We start from the raw sequence: 21,857 nt of genomic DNA, 5'->3' as shown, positions 1-21,857 counted from the left end.
ACATTTTCAGTGAGGACGCAGTAAAAGGAAACATGTAAGCATATTGTGAAATATTGAGGTTAGATGAAAAATAATTTCCTAAAGGGATTTAGTCATTGGAATAAGTCACCAAAAGTAAGCTCTGAAATCTTTTTCTCTAGAAGTCTTTAAAAGCATGATACATTTCATCTCTCAAGGACAGAGCTGTATGTGAAGATGGATAATCACAATAAATAATTTCAAGGAGAATATGAATTTTTCTGACTATAAGTAAAGATTTTATTCCTTCAAAAATGCTTAAAATGGAAAAAACCATTAATTAGGTTCCAATAGTGACTGGGAAAAGGCCGTTTTATAGGAGCTTTCACTGCTTCACTCAAAAGAAATACCTCTCAGCATATGTGTTGTTGTTGTGGCCCCTAGAAAACCATTAGCTTCGATTTTGGCTCCCTTTCTACGTGGACATAACAATCCATGAATTCATATTTGGAATCCCAAGCAGTTACATAACTTATTCTATCTTGCCAAGATCAGTAATGTTTCTTATTGTTGAGTAGTTTGTTTATAAGAAATAGTAGTCATATATCATAGGTGAAAAGAACCCAGAAAATCAGATTGCATATTAAAACTGTCATGGGATCATTTTTAGAATAATTTCACCCACGAGAAGATTGCTCACTAGTGAATGAAGACTGGTTTAATTCCAGTGGTGTAATGTTACACTAATCTTAGAGATGCAATACAGCCTTCTGAGGGATTTATGTACCAACAGCTATGCCACTGTTTCCCAGTAAAATAGATCAAAGCAACTCACAAATATATGGCTTATTCCTCTATACATCTCTGAAATGACTGGATAAGTGTGGCAAAGAAGCTATTGTCAGAACAATAAAAGAAAAGAAGGAGAAAGAAAAAAGCTTAAAGCACACATGAGTGTAAGGGAAGCGAAAATAAGGAAATGCCAGGTGAACAGACAAAGAGGAGTGGTCCCAGGAACATAGGAAGAGACAAAATATCATGGTGCCACATGGACCCAGTGAGGAGAAGTTTCAGTAACAACGGCTGCACATCTGACTCAAGGGCTAAAAGAAGCTGAAGAGATGAGGACTAAATATGACCATTTGACCTGACAGGACGTTATCGACAAGCTTTGACGGTTAGACACTACAGTGGGTAGAAGAGGAGAAGGAGGGATGCCAAGTGAGGAAGTAAATACAGAAGTTATCTAAGTATTTTGCTGGATTATCTAAAATTGACTGTGGGCAGTGGAAGCATTCACAAGGAAGAGCGGAACCAGATGAATCAAGGACGCTAATCCCAAAAAGAAAACTCTGGCACTGCACAGTAAAAGTGTGCAAAGGGACTTAGAGCAAGTCCTCTTCCTTTTACTCTGTCTGAGCTCCAGTGGGTACCACATATTCATGTTCCTCCTCCTGAAAGGGTTTATGATGTGATTTTTAAATAAAATTGATTGGCATGGTGTGATATTTATATTATTTGTTATTTTTCTGAATTGAACACAAAAGTTTATAAATTTCCTTATTATGCAACTTTTGCTAGGTTATGCTGAGGTAGGAAATGGTCAATGGCTTCTAACAACAATAAAAGCCAATGGCTTCTAACAACCATGCTTTATTTCTTGTCTACATTGCATGTGATCTCCATGTGTGTTGTTAATTCAGAGGTCCATAGTCATGAATGTCCCCTTTCTGGACACACTGAGCTCATAGCAGTTAGAAGGGAAGCAAGAACAGAGCCTCAAGGTGGTTCTTGAGCTTTTACTCAGACATAGCAGAAATTAATTCACTCACAATTGAGCAAAGCAAGTCACCTACCTGAGAGATAGAGTGGAAAAGTACAATTATGTGACATGGAGGGCAGAGAACACATGGTAACAATCCAATCTATCACAACTGTTAAAATTTTAGAAGTCATACCATGCACAGAGAAAAAAATTAAAATTTTTTGCATCTTCCTAATTAGTTTACTGATGAGATCATAATATGAGTTTTCTTTTGATCCTGCTTTTTAATTAATACTGCATTGTACATTTTCCTCTAGTTCATTTGGTATTCTTTAAAATGTGATTGTAAAGACTGTACTTTATTCCATTGAATGGAGGTATGTAGGTAATGTGTTGGTATATATACACATACATTATTCCATTATCTGGATATGTATATTTACTTTTCCTTGAGTTTTCTGCTTTGCTGTTGTTGTTGTTGTTAATATATTGTCACGCAGAAATTTAGGACACATTTTCTAAACTATTTTCTAATGAAAGCTTTGAGGAATGTTAATGACCTGAAACAACTGTGACCACACCTTTAATAATGGCTGCCTTATCGCTCCTCCTGAAGAATTAATACTCTATTTACAAAATAAGGTTTTCAGTTTCGGTTGAACACTTGCCTGGAAAATGAAAGCAATGCTCAGGAGTGCTAATATATTTTTGGTGTTTCATTCCCATGATTTGATTTATTGTGAAATTCTTTGAGTGACCAATAATGCTTTCTTTAAGTCCTAAAACTCCTTTCCAATCATATAGCAAGAAAGTTAGCACTTCAGGTACTGTCTGTCTCAAAATATGTATTAAGAATATACATTAGAAGTTTTAATTTTGAGATTATATGTGTTCCCTATAACAATCTGGAGTCTAAAGAAATAAATCAAATATTTTAATGATGTAGCTGACACTTGTTTGCCTACCCATTATCAATTCCTCCCTTTCTTTTCCTGATACAATCTTCCCACAGTCATCTGCATGCTTCTGTGGAGACCGACCACACCCCCTGCTCTAAAGAGCAGGACTAACTGTTCTAAAAATGACCTCAACCTCATTGCCAATGATTGATTCAGGAGTGGGCACTTTGCTCCATTCTGCCAATGAGACAAGAAGAATATCTGATTCCTGAGAGACATTCTTTCTCTGTTAAAAGAGAGTCACATTAAAAGTCATTCTCCTTCCTCCTGACATTTTCATGTGCGTAAGTGATACCTGGTACAGATACAGACAGCTTCTCAGCACTTTAGGAGAAGCTAAAAGTGAGGGTGTCAGACACAAGCAGTGGAAAGATCTTGGGTCTTTAACGACCTTGGGGAGCACTGAATCAACCTGGAAATGAGCCTGGCCTTTTGAAGTCCTGTTATATGAAAGTTAGTGCATTTTCTTATTGTTTAACCAATTTAAGTGGACTTCAGGATACTTCCAGGACAAAGCATTCTAGCTGATGCAACGCAGGCAGAGATGTGAGAATATGCTCAAAACTATCAATCAATGAATCAAAATCAATACTGAATATCTAAAACATAATGCCATCTGATACTGACACTGACTAACTGATACTAACAGGCACACACAACACAAATCTATATATACATTTTGTCTCCGACTTTTACTCAGTTACTGAAAGGTCTGTCATGTTCGCATGTACTGTGATGAATAAAATAGGAGGCAAGTTAAATTGTATATGTAATCTTAAAATGAAGGAAGATGGACAGGATGATTTAATTCCAAAAGTGTAAATTCATGTACTTTAAAACAAATAAAATAAATTCTAGCTCAAACTCTTGCAAATGATATCCCAGAGGTGTCCATGATTTGCGATCACCACAGATCATAGCCTAGGTAACAAGTATGGTGCAGACAACTTTAGTGTATTTCCCACAGGGTAATTAATAGAGCTACATATAACAGACATACAATCAGTCGATATGATATACAAATAATTCCACAGTGGCTCATGCCTGTAATCCCAGCACTTTGGGAGGCTGAGGCAGGCAGATCACTTGAAGCCAAGAGTTCAAGATCAGCCTGGCCAACATGGCAAAACCCCATCTCTACTAAAAATACAAAAATTAGCCGGGCGTGGTGGCGCACGTCTGTAGTCCCAGCTACTTGGGAGGCTGAGGCAGGAGAATCGCTTGAACCTGGGAGGTGAAGGTTGCAGAGAGCACTCCAGCCTGAGAAATGGAGTGAGACTCCGTGAAAGAAAGAAAGAAAGAGAGAGAGAGAGAGAAAGAAGAAAGGAAGGAAGGAAGGAAGGAAGGAAGGAGGAAGGAAGGAAGGAGAAAGAAAAGAAAGAAAGAAAGAAAGAAAGAAAGAAAAAGAAAGAAAGAAAGAAAGAAAGAAAGAAAGAAAGAAGAAAGAAGGAAGGAAGGAAGGAAGGAAGGAAGGAAGGAAGGAAGGAGAAAGAAAAAGAAAGAAGAAAGAAAGAAAGAAGAAAGAAAAGAGAAAGAAAGAAAGAAAGAAGGAAGAAGGAAGGAAGAAGGAAGAAGGAAGAAGGAAGGAAGGAAGGAGGAAAGAAAAGAAGAAAGAAAGAAAGAAAGAAAGAAAAAGAAAGAAAGAAAGAAAGAAGAGAAAGAAAGAAAAGGGAGAGAGAAAGAGGATTCTACATTATTTGTGAAGAAAAAGATGTATGTTGGACTTGGATTGGTGAAAGACACAAGTAATATAAAATCAGATTTCCATCACTGGCTTTCAAGTCTTACCTTCCAAGTATTTCACCCAAGTTTGTGATGACAAAACTTATAGAATCATATTCAGTTTCATGTTTTTGCTTTCCATTCTGTAAATCTCATGGAGGTACAAATGAAAAGAACTGTCTAAAGTTGAATAAACAGATGTCTATAATTTAGATAACTAAATCTTATAGAATTAAGCCCTGACTAGAAAGATTTATAAGCAAATACGAACACCCTCAATCGGTTATACATACAGTCAAAATTTTCTGACTTTCTAACTCATTCAAGCTTTCCTTTTGGCATATGAAACACGAAGAATGCAATCCAGAAATCTCATTTGCATGTACATTTCAATTCAAAAATAAAGGTTTTTATTGTTGTTTTTACCTCTGAATATTACAATGTGGAAATCAGGAGCAGAAATTGAAAAATAAAAAGTATTTTTCCCCAAATTATATAACTGTGTATTATTTTTCCCTTAAATTAAGAAAACGTAGCTGTATCTGCATATAAAAGTAAATTATTCAGAGAATTAGACTAATTTCTAGGGTTTTATTGCTCCCATGCCCTAAGAGGAAAACATCCCCAATAAGGCCTTACAAAAGTCCTACAAGTTAAGATCGAGAAAAATATAAGTTCAAAATATTCTCATTCATCTGTGGAAGAAGAAAAAAAAGATGACATCATAGAAATACAAAGTAAAATAGAGGATGCTAGAGGCTGGGAAGGGAATGAGGTAGGGGGATAGGGCAAGATTTGTTAAAGTATACAAAATTATAGCTAGATAGAAGGAATGCATTCTGGTGTTCTATAGCACTGTAGGATGACCAGAGCTAGCAGTAATACACAGTTTTTAAAAGCATGAGGGAGGTTGTTGAATATTCTGAACACAAGGACATGATGTTTGAGATGAGAGATATGCTAATTACCCTGATCTGATCACTATATATGTATTTCAATATGATTATGCCCTGTATATACCACATCTATAATTACTATGTGTCAATTAAAAAATTTTAAAGATAGTATTACCAAGCATAAGTAAGTCATAAGAGCAATAGCCAAAAGACCCTTAAAGACTTCAGATACTAACACGGTCAGATACAAAATACATCTATGTATTCATTTTTATTGCTGCTGTCGCTAATTACCACAAACTTAGTGGTCTGAAACAACATAATTTTATTATCTTAGAGTTATTGGGGTCACATATCTCAAAATCGGGGCCATGTTCCTTTCTAGAACTTAAGGAATGGGTCTGTTTCCTTGCCTTTTCCAGCTTCTTGAGGACACATGTTCCTTGGATCTGACCCCGTTTACTGGTCTTCATATCTAGCAATCTCCCTGATCATGCCTTTTTGTTTTTTTGTCATATCTCTTTCTCAACCCACTTATTCTGTCTCCCTTTCCCACTTTTAATTATTCTTGTGATCATATTGGGACCCACATGGAAAATCCAAAATAATCTTCTTATCTGCTGATCAAAATCATAATTCCATCTACAAGCCTAATTCCCCTTTGCCATATATGCCAACATATGCACAAGTTCTGGGAATTAGGACAGAGACGCCTTTGTGGAGAACATTATTCTGCCTACTACAAGCTGTATCCTAAATGCTTAAGAAAATAAAATATGAAAACACAAATGTGAATAAGCAATACACAACCATTGGTAATGATCAGAAAGACTTTAAAATAAACAAGATGGAATTTCTTGAAATAAAATATACAACTTTTGAAATAAAAAATCTCCATAAATGAGCTAGATTTTTAGATATAGTTGAAGAAATAATTAGTGAACTGAATATGCATCTGATGAAATTGTCCAGAATGTAATGCAGAGGGACAAAAAGAAATAAATAGAAAATACAGAACAGAAGTTAAAACATATAGAAGATAATGAGTAGCTCTAGGATATATGTAGTTGAAAGCTAAAAGGAGAAAATAGAGATGGAAGGAAGACAATAGGTGAAAAGATAGTAGATGAAAAGTTTTAAAAAAGTAAAAAAAAACTTGAATTCACAGATCCAGGAAGCATGATGAATCTTAGGTGGTATAATTTTTTTTTTATAAAATCCACACTTGGATGTGTTTTGGTAAAATTGGAGAACACCAAAATCAAAGAGAAACTATTAAAAGCACCAAAAAAAAAAAAAAAAAAACCTACAAAAAACTATCACCTGATAAAGGCTAAAAATAAGACCAATTGAAGAATTATCAACAGCAAGTGCTGGGCTGATATAACTATAATTGAACTTTTTTTAACCTGGAAAAATTATTTTTCAAAAATCAGAGTGAAATGGAGTCATTTTCAGATAAACAAAAATGGAGTTTACCACCAACAATTCTTTACTTCAGGAACTTCTAAAAGATGTATTTCAACAAGATGGAAAATAATCACAGAGGTATAAACTGAGATACAAAACATAGTGAAAAATAAAATGGTAAATGTACATTTTAATCTAAATAAATATGTGTCTGCATAAAAAATTGTCTATAGTTTTATTTTAAAAGGCAACTCTAAAATACTGCGCAAAATAGGATGTAAGTCAGAAGAAGAGTTCTGTATTCTAATATTTAGGATACAGATATCTTTAGACATTATAAAGTCCAGATTATGATATAATAACCACTGAATGAAAAGTAATATAGTATAAATGTTAATATCATAGAAGAAAAAAATGAAATAAACACACAAACCAATTAAATAAAATGGCAAAAAAAGAGAAAAGGAGCATCAAAAATATACCAGTTTTAAAAATAAGACGGTACAGATAAATCAAAATATATCAATAATTTCAATAAGCCAATAAAGTCCCCAGTTAATAAATAGATTATTGGATTACATGCTTACCTTAAGATAAGATCTATCTCTATCTATTTATTGCTGTGTAACGGGTTCGTTCAAAAATTTGTCTTAAAATGAACACGCATTATATTTGTGAATTGATATAATGTGAATTGAAAATTTCATTTTCTGTGAATCGGGAATTAGGAAGAGGTTTAACTGAATGATTCTGACTCGGGGTCTTGCAAGAGATGCCCATGATCTCAAGGCTTGACTGAAGAATTTGTCTACAGCCTTGGTATCCTCAGAACATGGCATCTGGCTTTCCTCAAAGTCAAAAAGCCAAGTTGTCTTATTGTCTACGCCCAAACCCCCATACTGCCATTTATGCAATGTTCTATTGATTAGGCAGTCAGCCCTACTCATTGTGGAAGAGGACTATGTAAAGATATGATCACCAGAAGCTGAGGATCACTGGGGGCCATCTTGAAGACTGGCTATGACAAAATACCCCAAGGTAATACTATCAAAAGAAAGTTGGGGTAGCTATGTTAATACCAGGCAAAGTTTATTTTAAGGCAAAATCATTGTTAAAGATTAGAAAAAACATGATTAAATAATGATAATAGCTTGAATTCATAAAAAAACTAACAAATCTAAACTCAGATCTCTGTGGAAAAAATGAGTCTTAAAATATAAGAAGCAAAAGTATATTGAACACAAAAGGGAAGAATTGACAATCCATCATCCGTGGGAGAAATTTAAACATATTTTACTCAATTACTGACATGTCAAACAACAAAAAATTAATAAAGATAAAGAAGATTTGAACAAGAGGGTTAGTAATTTGGTTTCCATGTGCAGCAAATAGAGAATATAGAATGTCTAAAGTATGCATGAAGCATTTATAAGAATTAACCAGATGTTAGGCCAACATCAGGTCTCAGGTTGTATAAGAATCATTTTCTGAGACCATGTTCTCCAAGTACTGTGCAATTAAAATGCAATAACAAAAACAACAACAATACATTTTGTAATCTTAAAACACAGTTTTAAATAATTTATGGATTAAAAAGACAATAATGAGAATTTTAAAAATGCTTAGAACTGAATAATTATACAGATATTACAAACTAAATACTGTGAATTGCTGTGAAGGCAGTACTTTGGAATATATCTGTATATAACTGAAAAGGTCATATTCAGAAGAAAATAAAATTAATGAACTAATTATCTAACATAATAACAGAAGAACAACAGAATAAAACCAAAGAATGTAGAAGTTAGGATTTTAGGATCAACCAAGCCAAAACACAAACTCTGAAGAGAGTGAAAAAGAAACTTTGGGAGGCCGAGGCGGGTGGATCATGAGGTCAGGAGATCCAGACCATCCTGGTTAACACGGTGAAACCTCGTCTCTACTAAAAACAGAAAAAATAAATAGCTGGGCGTGGTGGCAGATGCCTGTAGTCCCAGCTACTCGGGAGGCTGAGGCAGGAGAAAGGCATGAACCCAGGAAGGTGGAGGTTGCAGTGAGCCGAGATCGCGCCACTGCACTCCAGGCTGGGCAACAGGGTGAGACTCTGTCTCAAAAAAGAAAAAAAAAAAAGAAGAGAAGGCACAACCAGCTATCAAATTATAGATATTAAGCACAACACAAAAATATAACTATAACAAAAAGAAATTTTTTAAATAACAAGAAGATCTTTATGTTATTCACAATGTATATAAAATCAGCAGATTCTTAGAAAAATCAGACCTTACAAAACTGATCCAAAAGAGAAAAAATACACTAAATATAAACTAGTAAGAGAATCAGTAGTAAAATATGCATATAATAAACATTCGGCCAAACTAGTTTCATAGACAAATTGGACAAAATTTTCAAAGTACCAGTTGTTTTGGTCTTGTATACCTTTTTAAAAATAGTTGAAAAGGAGAAAATACTCCCCAACTCTTTCTTTGAAGTTAAGAAAACCTCGATATTAGAATCAGACAAGGATTATACAAAAGAAGATTATAGTCCTGTCTCAGTCCTGAATAAATGCAATCGGCCCAAAATGAAAACATCAGTGAATAAAAAGCATAATTAATGAATGACCAAGAGTTTATCCCAGGAATGCAAGAGTAGTTTAATATTCAAACGACAGTAAACGTCATTCACCACATTAAAAGATAAAGTACACGCCAAACAAGAATTTCATACAATTCAGCACTGTCGATGATAAAATTTTTTAGCAAATAAGTAATAAAAGGAAACTCTTTTAACCTGATAAGGTTTTCATCAAAATTCTAAAGAAAACATCATTGTTAATAATAAAATATTAGAAAAATTCATTTTTAAATCATGAGCACATTGACACATAATATAACTACTCCATTAAACAGGGTACTGGAAGTCCTAGCCAGCATAGTAAAGCAAGAAGAAGACATAAAAGTCACATAAACTGAGAAGAAAAAAAAAAATTGTCATTAGTCTCAAATGATATAATTTGTTTAGACACACACACACACAAACTTCCATACAAATTTACATACTATTATAAGAATTTAGTGAAGTGGCTAGTGATATAATTAACAATAAAATACTCTTTATTTCCTCTATATTAATATCAGGTATCTAATTTTTTAAAAACAGATTTTTAAAATGTTACCATTTATAATCAAAACAAAATATATTGTTTCCTAAGACTTCTTCTAGCAAACATTGCAGAAATCTTTCATGGAGAAAATTATAAAACCTTTTTGAGAGGTTTTAAAGTTGATCTAAACAAGTGCAGGAGATACATTTTATTGTGTAGGAACATGGTATCACAGTTTTAATTCTCACTCAAATTTCTCTATCCATTTAATATAATTCTCATCAAAGTCCCCAGACCTTTCTGTAGAATATAACAAGTGATTCTATAGTTTATGTGAAAAGCAAATAGCCAAGAAAAAAAAAAAAAAAAAACGGTCCTGAAAGAATAAGGTGGGAGGAGTTGCCTTGTAACTATTCTGTTTTACTTAAAGCTCTAGTAAGTTGGAAGCTGTGGGGTGGTGCAGTGATAGATAAATTGGTCAGTGAAACAATAGATGACCCAGAATCAGATCCATGTATTATATGGGATAAGATGCTATTTAATAACTGTGGAAAGGGAGGCTATTCAATAAACAGGGACAGTTGAGTGTCCATGTGGAAAAAATAAAATTGGATCCCAATCTCACAACACATGTGAAAATCATTTCCAGATAGATTAAGAATTTGTGAAAATCAAACTTAAAACTTTCAGAGAGAAAAAAAAGAAGGAAACGCTGGCCGTGGGAAAATCCAGTCTTCTCAGAGTAGTAAAGAATTTCTCAAGGACACAGAAAACCTTACTACAAAAGTAAAGACTCATAATCTACATTACTATGTTAAAAATTTATATTCACTGAAAGACACCATAAGTATAGTGAAAAAAACAAGCCACAATCCATAAGAATGTATTTACAACACACTACTAATAAACAGTATACAGAATATAAGAGTAATATATAAATGTACTGATTTTCTATAAATCAGTAAAATGCAGATAATGCCATAGAAGAAAATAAGAAGAAAATAGTGACAGGTGTTTTTGCAAAGAGGAAACAAGAATAGTAAAAAGGTATCTAACATCATTAATAATCAGGAAAATGCAAGTGAGTAGCAGAATGATATTTTATTTTATTTCCCTAGACTGACAAAAATCAAGAAGTTTAATAATACCAAGTACTGGTGAAGATGTAAAAGCAACAAATTTAGGGAAAAAAAGAGAAGACTTCCCACTAAAATTGAAAGTGTTTAGGCCAGGCGCGGTGGCTCACACCAGTAATCCAGCTATTTGGGAGGTTGAGGCGGGTCACTTGAGGTCAGCAGTTCAAGACCAGCCTGGCCAACATGGTGAAACCTAGTCTCTAGTAAAAATACAAAAATTATCTGGGTATGGTGGCACAGGCCTGTAGTCCCAGCTACTCTATAAGCTGAGGCAGGAGAATCACTTGAACCCTGGCAGCAGAGGCTGCAGTGAGCCGAGACCATGCCACTGCACTCCAGCCTGGGTGACAGAGCCAGATACCATTTCAAAAAAATTTTTTAAAAAAGTGTTGATAAACTATAACTCCACAATTCTTCCAGGGACTTACTTTACAGAAAGTTTTGTATATGGGCATCAGAAATAAAAGAATATTCTCAGTTCAAGTATCAAAAACCGGATGATCTCAAGTATCTATCAGTAGCAGAATGGATAAATAAATTACAGTATATGCATACAACAAATCATTGTAAGTCCGTTACATACAACAACGATGACTCTTAAAGATATGATGTTGAGTGAAAAAAGTAAATTCCAGAAGGCTGTGTAATAACATTTTTAAAGAATGGAAGAATACACAATGTGGTATTTAGGGCTGTACACATATGTAACACAAATAAAATTGGTAGGGAGGATGTCAAACATTCAGAATAGTGGCTATGCCTAGAAGGTGGGGCAGGGAAAATGGATAGGAATAGAGTGCAGAGTACTGGATATGTGCTCGTTCATTTTGTCAATATGCCTTGTAAATCAAATCTATTTCACATGTATTTTTTGAACTTACAAAATATTGTGAAAAAAATGAAAAGGAGAAGGCTGGGCATGGTAGGTAGCTCATGCCTGTAATCCCAGTACTTTCGGAGGCCTATGCGGGAACATTGCTTGAGACTAGGAGTTTGAGACCAGCCTGGGCAACATAGAGAGATCCCATTTCTATGTTAAAAATTTTAAAAATTAGCCAGGTGTGATGGGGCACACCTGTAGTCCTAACTACTCGGGAGGCTGAGGTGAGGGGATTGCTGAAGGCTACGGGTTTGAGCCTAGTGAGCAGTGATCATACCACTGCACTCTACCTTGGGAAACAGGGCGAAACCCTATTTCAAAACAGAAAGAAAAAAAAAAGTTAAAAGACAAAAAGTGGTAAGAGCTGATTAAATGGAGCCTAAAGAAGAATTTTAAACTGAAGAAATAAAAATAATGTTGAGTCACTATTTCTCTTTTTTGGGTTTCATGCATATTTTATGGAATGACAGGGAAGGCAAATCAGATGTCATTATTTCTCCACATTACAATCCAGAATTCCAAAGATTGGATACTTTAAAGTTAAGTTGCATACAAATTGTATGTATTGTTCATACTGATAGCCATTTTTCTTTACTATTTTTATTTATTTATAAATATTAGAAGGCTTTTTTGTGGAAAAATGCAAATAAAGAGTATCTACAAATTAAAAATCTACAAATGTGCATATACACACAAATTATAAAATATTTATATAAAATATTTTAGAAAACTTACCCCTTTAAATAATATGATTTTTTTTAAAGGGCTTATGTTTTTAAAGGTGATTTTAGCGTGGAAGATTTGAGGTTTAATTCTTAGATAACTTAGTCTGGGAGTTGATTCTACAGCTGCAGAATCAGCGAATCTTAGTGATCGCTTGTGCAGAGCTCAGGGTCAATTGTCATACCACGGCTCTCCTTCATCAGAAAATTGTTTGGGTTTCTGGAGTCTGGTAGCTGACTTCTTTCTGTAGATGGATACAAATACCACCAAATCCTTTCCTCATTCTTGCTTTCCTTATGACCCATCCACCCTGTTCCTATATATACACAAAACCACTCAGTGAAGATCCTGAAAAGTATTTGCAAACGATTTGCAGGATTTTTGGTGTTTTGCTGTTGTTGTTGTCCCTGTACATTGTGACTCCTGTGAAAAAATTTTTTTCCCAGTTTTATTGAAGTGTAATTGACAAATAAAAATGTGTATTTCAAGTGTACAGGGCCAGGTGTGGTGGCTCATGCCTGTAATCTCAGCATTTTGGGAGGCTGGTGAATCACCAAGGCAGGTGAATCACTTGAGGTCAGGACTTCTAGACCAGCCTGGCCAACGTGGCGAAATCTCATCTGCACAAAAAATACAAAAAATAGTCGAGTGTGGTGGTTCACGCCTATAATCCCAGCTACTCTGGAGGTTGAGGCAAGAGAATCGCTTGGGCCGGGCGCGGTGGCTCAAGCCTGTAATCCCAGCACTTTGGGAGGCCGAGATGGGTGGATCACGAGGTCAGGAGATCGAGACCATCCTGGCTAACACGGTGAAACCCTGTCTCTACTAAAAAAATACAAAAAACTAGCCGGGCGAGGTGGTGGGTGCCTGTAGTCCCAGCTACTCGGGAGGCTGAGGCAGGAGAATGGCGTGAACCCGGGAGGCGGAGCTTGCAGTGAGCTGAGATCCGGCCACTGCACTCCAGCCTGGGTGACAGAGCGAGACTCCGTCTCAAAAAAAAAAAAAAAAAAAAAGAGAGAATCGCTTGAACCCGGGAGGCAGAAGTTGCAGTGAACCAAGATCATGCCACTGCACTCCAGTCTGGGAGACAGAGTGACACTCTGTCTCAAAAATGAATAAATAAATGAATGTGTGCAATGTAATGATTTGATTTCCATATACATATATAGAGAGAGAAATGATTACCACAATAAATTTTATCACATTCATCACCTCACAGTTACCTTTTGCATGTGTTAGAATGCTTAAGATCTACTCCCTTAGAAATTTCAAATACACAAGATAGTAAGTGTAGTCACCATGCTGTACATTAGATTCCCAGAACTTGTATTTCTCATCACTGAAAGCTGAAGACAACCGTGTCACCTGCCCAATACTTCCTAAAGTATTTGTTCTGAGAGTCTGGGGCAGGTGGTCATTGCAGGATGCTTACAATATTGCCCCCCTAAATTCCATGATGAACAGTCACTTATTCTGAATTATCAAGGATATGGTTTATAAATTTTGTGATACCAAATGTTACTAAGGATGATACAACTTAAGTTACCAGCCAGCATCTTTTCTATGCCACTTAATAACCAGCTCAGAGAGTGAGGCCTTTTGGCTTGAGATAGACCTAGAGGACAGGGGCCAGACGGCAGGGACAAGTCTAGGAATGGCACCTAGGTCAAGTTTCACCTATGTGGCAATTCTGTGAAACTTCTCAGTGTTTTTATTCCAAGATGAATTATTTCATCTCCTATTGTTACTGGAAAACTGGAAAACAGAAAGGAGTGTATTCAAAAACTACCTCCAAAAGTTAGATTTGTAGATTAGGATGAAAAGTATAAGGTTTCTGAAAAAAAAAAAAAAATTCAAGAATTTCATAGGAGGGTCTAGGAGTCTTAAAGGGAAAAGTACTAGAATCAGAATAAGAGTACCTTGTTGAGAACTTCCCAAATCAATTAATTGGTTCTAATTATTTCTAAAAATTAGGGGGAAACTCCTGTGCTACCTTATCTTAACTACTGTGAAGAAAAACAATATAAATGTTTTAAAGGGCACAGTTATTTAAAACGTTATCTTTCTGGTAACAAAAAAAAATTGTGATAAGAGACCTAAGTTGTAAACTCAGAGGTTAAGGCCATTTATTTATTTATTTATTTATTTTTTTGAGACGAGTCTCGCTCTGTTGCCCGGGCTGGAGTGCAGTGGCCGGATCTCAGCTCACTGCAAGCTCCGCCTCCCGGGTTTACACCATTCTCCTGCCTCAGCCTCCCGAGTAGCTGGGACTACAGGCGCCCACCATCTCGCCCGGCTAGATTTTTGTATTTTTTAGTAGAGACGGGGTTTCACCGTGTTAGCCAGGATGGTCTAGATCTGCTGATCTCGTGATCCACCCGTCTTGGCCTCCCAAAGTGCTGGGATTACAGGCTTGAGCCACCGCGCCCAGCCGCCATTTATTTTTTTAATGCATCAATATTCATTATTTCTATTTGTATTTTCTAAATGAATTCCTAAATATATTAGGTGATCATAGTCAGACAAAGGTTTTTTTCTTTTTCACTTTCATCTCCAGGAAAAGTCAAATTGTAATTTGAAATAACTATTCAACAGCTTGCTTTTTTTTTTTTTTTCCAACTTTCTAGCTACAGTACTTGTTTCCAAGTACTGTTGGTGAGAGAGGAAAAGCTGAAAAAATAAATAAATCTAAACAAGGGATCTATGTAAAATGTCCTCTCTCTATATTTTGCTCTGATTTTAATGAAGCGATCATGAATCTGGGAACTTTCTGTAACAAACCAAGGTTAAGAAGATTCTGAGCAGCCAGATCAACCTTATGATATAGAAAATTAGAATTTCTCACCATGAAGTCTTAAAATACAAGACATGAACATGAATCAGAGGAAAATAGCAACTCCTCTGAAAGGGTAAGGAAATGATGGTAATAGTAAGAGAAAATAAAATGGCCATTCATTCATTCATTCATTCACACATTTAACAAATAGTAATGAGCACATGTCGTGTCAGGCAGGAGATACAAAAATGTCTAAGGCATGACACCTAATTTTGATCTCTAATCTAATACGTGTGGAAATGGGATAAGATGAAATATATGTGGAAATAGTAGAACTAACAAATTGTGGGTGAAACCTATGTGCCTTGGGTATGAATCTAAGTCTTTATGTATTCATGAGTGGTAACTATTTTTGAAAAGAATGTTACAGAGAAAGGATATTTTTTTCTTCATGCTGAAAGTATAAAATGATAAAAATTGCATATTTTAAATTCCATAAAGGACAATATTACTTGACCAGAAAATATAAGCTGATCCTCCTAACCAAAACAAAGGGAGATGTTTAGCTCAAGTCCATCCTTTGATGAAATAATTGGTAATTGGGAGTAGGGCAGTGAGTGGTGGCATACATCCCAGCTCTGAGGAGTTAAGAACATAGCTAGATGTCATGCAAGCTTCCTGGATCTACCCTTATTTTTGACTATAGGCCAATAAGGTAGAGAAAACCAACTCTGAAAAGATGGCCCTCATGTGATCCAGGAACAGGAACTGTCCACCTTCCACTCCTCTTTCTCCTCACCACAACCTCAACCTCAGCTGAAAATAAAACTTACATTCAAAAATGTTATTTATTCATCTATTAAACAAATACTCATGAAGCACTTAGCAATGGACCTGGAATAAATGGTAAGCATTAGAAATGTCATGGTGAACAAAATGGTCACAGCACCTGCCCTCATAAAGATTATAGTCCAGTGTTGAATGTAATTTATCAAATATTTATTTATCTTGTGATTCTTATTATTTGGAGGTGGCTCTGAAAGAAGCATGACACTGTCTCTGTCTTCCAGGAGTTGACAGTTTGCGGAGACATATACATCAAATTTTAAAATATAAGGCAAATCAAAAAATATAAGTGATTAAAGGCAAAACTAAATAAAATTAGGTGTTTGAATGTACAATTACATAACAACTGAGCCATTCTCAGTGATGGCTACTCAACTCAGCGTGACACTCAGAGCACCAGCCAGGTAATGTCTTTTGTCAGACAGGTGGTGTCTTCCTCTGCCATCTGTCCCTGGAGTGCATATAATAGAGAGTCAGGGACCCTGGAACTTCCAAAGAGAAAGAAAAATCACACTAGTGTGGATAATTGCAAGAGAATCAGAAATTTCCATCTAGAAGCCAAAAGTAGTTTGACTGGCATTCAATCAGTGAGGAAATAGAATGACTTGCTATATTTAAAACATCAGCCAACCAAACATTAAATAAACAAAAAAGACAAAATAATCATATTAAAACAAATTTGAGGACAACTACTCAACTGATCCATTTTGTCTCCTATCTTAGTCCTGCTCTGGGGCTTATTCTGAACTCAAACAGAAAGTAGGAATATTTTCTTCAGACCTCCACTGAGTGTGAGTTGTTCTCTTTTCTTTTTATATTATAGTACGATTTCCTCGGGTTAGGCTTGTTCAGAGACCCCATCCCAGGCACTCTTTCTCTGTGGAGAGCCCTTTCTTGCACCTGTCAAAATTATGTTAATCTACCTGTGTTCAAATCCAGTACTGTGATTTTGCCTATTGCCAATTAATTTGGAGCTGTTGATTAAGGATATTCTTTACCATGTGACTGTATAAGATGACTGGATCCTTTGCCTCTAGATTTTTTTTTAATTTTTTGCTGCTATCACTTCATTTTCTTGCTCATGAGAACAGCTCTCTCCTCATGGAGCAGGAAACACGGTCTGGAGCTCACTTAAGTGGTAGCAATGATAACACCACCATGACAAGGCTTTTCAGAAATAAGCAGTTACTTATTTCTGCTACTGCCTACTTCATCCCATTTCCCTCCACATCTAAGAAGCTTCTACTTCCTTCTGTCATTCCAATCAAAATAGGTTGTATACTGCTAATTCCTGAGAACTGGTTATCCTAATCCTTCACACCTTGGCCATTGTAATAATTCTAATAATGTGATAAGCCTGAGGGGCGAGGGTGATCGTCACACTTCCAAGCAGCTGTGCTAACTGTTCTCTCCCCACCTGGGACAGTTCATGTCTTCCTTTCTTGGTATTTATGTCTGGGGATTGGTTTACCTTCTTTTATTTATTGATATGCTTCTTTTCCCCCAACATGCACTCAGTTATGTTTTCAAAAATAAAAGACAAGAAAAAAAAAGCAAGCTTATGAACACAAAGTCTGAAAGATATTGCATTATAGTTCTAATAAATACACTTTGGACTTAAAAAATTAGTCAGTTTCCATTAACTAATCATCACACATAATTAGCTTTTCATGAGTTATCATATTACAAGGTTCATATTCAAATTTTAGTTGTTCCTACTCTGTGCAGCCTCAAAGACTGTATGCTGGACAGAGCATGCAAATTCTTGAATAAGGTATAACGTGCACAATAAGAAATTAATTTATTTTTTAGTGGTAAATCTTTAGACAACGCTATATATTGTTTAAAATGTACCTTGCTGATTTTTAACAAGAAACAAATCACAGAAAAATCTAATGTTGGTTTTTTTAAAAAAAGAAAAAATAATATTTTGAAACAAAACAAAATAAAAATGACTTTATCTTCCAAAGCCAGAGTGGAGCGTTAGCGGCTGAGTGGCTGACCCTAGTTTTCAGTATATTCTCCGTTCTAAGGACATTGACAGGAAACGGTCAGCCTGGAGATACAATGAAAGGAAACCCAGCAGTGAAGGTTTCACTGATAACATGTGATTTGAAGTCAGTGAACAGACCTAGCGGTCATTCACTCGCTTAGGCCAAAGTGTATAATAATCCAAAGGCTCCATTAAGATCTTGTCACAAAAGCGCACGGAAGATGGTATTTGACTCAGAGGGCAGGGCAGAATATTTTCCTACTAATAAGTGTGTTGCAATAGCTGCTATCAATATGAAGGCATTATTTTACAGTGCTGTGTTAATCTAACATATGCTTGTCCTAAAAATGCATATGTTGTACAATTAAAGAGGTCTAATTTTTAAAGGGAGTTTCTTTAATAATAAAGCCTTGACTAACCAGAGCTAAACCTCTTCTTTCTCATCTGCTGTTACCTCTCTCCATCTATCCCTATTTTCCCTTTACCTTGGGGGAAAAAGTTACTCTTGGTAAACAAAATTACAGAATTTCAATATTTTATTTTCACCAGTTTGGATAGAACTCTTCCTATGATATGATGCCACTATCCTGTTTTCTTAAATGGAGTATGTCTTATGATCAATCACTTAACTCTTTCTAACATCAATGACTATTCTGGACTACATTGGAAAACCCTCTTGTTCCTGAACTATGCACACCATGCAGCCCCCAACAGCTTATATTTGTTGTTCTATCTTTCCATAGTGTTTGTATTACCTTGTTATCAAGGTCGCCAGCTAAGTAAGAGTGAAGGATTAAGAGTCTGAATTCTCAGATATAAGTGTGCAAGCGATTGGCCAGCTTCCTCAACTTTGCTCGTATAAATGAATGTGTTAAATTATGGGTAGGCCGCAGCTTCCTCAACTTTGCTCGTATAAATGAATGTGTTAAATTATGGGTAGGCCGGGCGCGGTGGCTCAAGCCTGTAATCCCAGCACTTTGGGAGGCCGAGACGGGCGGATCACGAGGTCAGGAGATCGAGACCATCCTGGCTAACACGGCGAAACCCCGTCTCTACTAAAAACACAAAAACTAGCCGGGCGAGGTGGCGGCGCCTGTAGTCCCAGCTACTCGGGAGGCTGAGGCAGGAGAATGGCGTAAACCCGGGAGGCGGAGCTTGCAGTGAGCTGAGATCCGGCCACTGCACTCCAGTCCGGGCGACAGAGCGAGACTCCGCCTCAAAAAAAAAAAAATTATGGGTAGAAATAAGATAAAATGAAGGCTGTGGAGACTTGAGGACTTTCACTGAGTAAATTTTCATACTCAGATTCTTGCAACAGATTGTTGTTACTCAAATATCTCTTTGGCAGCTTTCCCAGTTTTCAATAGGTGAGTGTGGTGTAAAACAAATTGTACCAAGGTAGTGGTTTTTGCATCTGAGTTATACCAAAGAGCTGCACTATCCAATGGAAATAAAATGTGAGTCAAATATTAACTGTAAATTTTTGTTTTTTTTTTTGAGGCGGAGTCTCGCTCTGTCGCTCGGACTGGAGTGCAGTGGCCGGATCTCAGCTCACTGCAAGCTCCGCCTCCCGGTTTACGCCATTCTCCTGCCTCAGCTCCCGAGTAGCTGGGACTACAGGCGCCCGCCACCTCGCCCGGCTAGTTTTTGTATTTTTAGTAGAGACGGGGTTTCACCGTGTTAGCCAGGATGGTCTCAATCTCCTGACCTCGTGATCCACCCATCTCGGCCTCCCAAAGTGCTGGGATTACAGGCTTGAGCCACCGCGCCCGGCCAACTGTAAATTTTCTACTAGAAACAATAAAAAGGTCAAAAGAAACAGGTGGAATTAATCTTAATGATACAGTTTATTTAATTCAATAAATCCAAAACAAGGCCCGGCACGGTGGCTCAAGCCTGTAATCCCAGCACTTGGGAGGCCGAGACGGGCGGATCACGAGGTCAGGAGATCGAGACCATCCTGGCTAACACGGCGAAACCCCGTCTCTACTAAAAACACAAAAACTAGCCGGGCGAGGTGGCGGCGCCTGTAGTCCCAGCTACTCGGGAGGCTGAGGCAGGAGAATGGCGTAAACCCGGGAGGCGGAGCTTGCAGTGAGCTGAGATCCGGCCACTGCACTCCAGTCCGGGCGACAGAGCGAGACTCCGCCTCAAAAAAAAAAAATTACGGGTAGAAATAAGATAAAATGAAGGCTGTGGAGACTTGAGGACTTTCACTGAGTAAATTTTCATACTCAGATTCTTGCAACAGATTGTTGTTACTCAAATATCTCTTTGGCAGCTTTCCCAGTTTTCAATAGGTGAGTGTGGTGTAAAACAAATTGTACCAAGGTAGTGGTTTTTGCATCTGAGTTATACCAAAGAGCTGCACTATCCAATGGAAATAAAATGTGAGTCAAATATTAACTGTAAATTTTTGTTTTTTTTTTTGAGGCGGAGTCTCGCTCTGTCGCTCGGACTGGAGTGCAGTGGCCGGATCTCAGCTCACTGCAAGCTCCGCCTCCCGGGTTTACGCCATTCTCCTGCCTCAGGCTCCCGAGTAGCTGGGACTACAGGCGCCCGCCACCTCGCCCGGCTAGTTTTTGTATTTTTAGTAGAGACGGGGTTTCACCGTGTTAGCCAGGATGGTCTCAATCTCCTGACCTCGTGATCCACCCATCTCGGCCTCCCAAAGTGCTGGGATTACAGGCTTGAGCCACCGCGCCCGGCCAACTGTAAATTTTCTACTAGAAACAATAAAAAGGTCAAAAGAAACAGGTGGAATTAATCTTAATGATACAGTTTATTTAATTCAATAAATCCAAAACAAGGCCCGGCACGGTGGCTCAAGCCTGTAATCCCAGCACTTTGGGAGGCCGACGCAGGCAGATCAGGAGGTCAGGATATTGAGACCATCCTGGCTAACACAGTGAAACCCCGTCTCTATTAAAAATACAAAAAGAGTAACCAGGAGTGGTGGCGGGCGCCTGTAGTCCCAGCTACTCGGGAGGCTGGGCCAGGAGAATGGCGTGAACCCGGGAGGTGGAGCTTGCGGTGAGCAGAGATCGCACCACTGCACTCCAGCCTGGGCAACAAGCAAGACGCCATCTCAAAAACAAAAAATAAAAAATAAATCCAAAATAGTATTATTTAAACATATATATTTTAAAACAATGAAACATTTTCATTTTTTTCATAATAAGTCTTTGAAATCTGGTGTATAGCTTATAAGGACAGCATATCTCAATTTGGACTAACAACCTTTCCACTGCCCCATAGTCACGGGTGCTAGTGGCTGTTGTATTGGACTGCACAGATACACAGGATTTTTTTTCTTTTAATCTTTATATCCCTATGGATCAAACCAATGGCGTTTTAAAAAGTTATATGATGAGGGATTTAATGGAAAGGTCTATTTAAACCGACCTTGTTTGCCAAGAATTTTAGGTGGAAAAATGTGTTCTGTTCACTTGGGGCAATAGAGTGTTTATTTTGCTGTTAAATTGTGATCTCCAGAGTTTAGATTTTTCTGTGTAATAGTATCTGAAGGGGCTGTTTAAATTAGCACTTCGTGATAATGTCAAAAGTACTCATGTAGAATGGCTGAACTCACTCCTTTTGGATATTAATTATAATTAAAGTGCATTTTCACATACAATTTATCTAACGAATCTTTGTCATTCATTTCCTTTGTGGCAGGCTGAGAGATGA

This window comes from Trachypithecus francoisi, unplaced genomic scaffold, assembly GCF_009764315.1.
Source record: "Trachypithecus francoisi isolate TF-2019V2 unplaced genomic scaffold, Tfra_2.0 Lachesis_group1, whole genome shotgun sequence".
Classification (NCBI taxonomy): Eukaryota; Metazoa; Chordata; class Mammalia; order Primates; family Cercopithecidae; genus Trachypithecus; species Trachypithecus francoisi.
Note: the sequence above shows the minus strand (reverse complement) of the source record.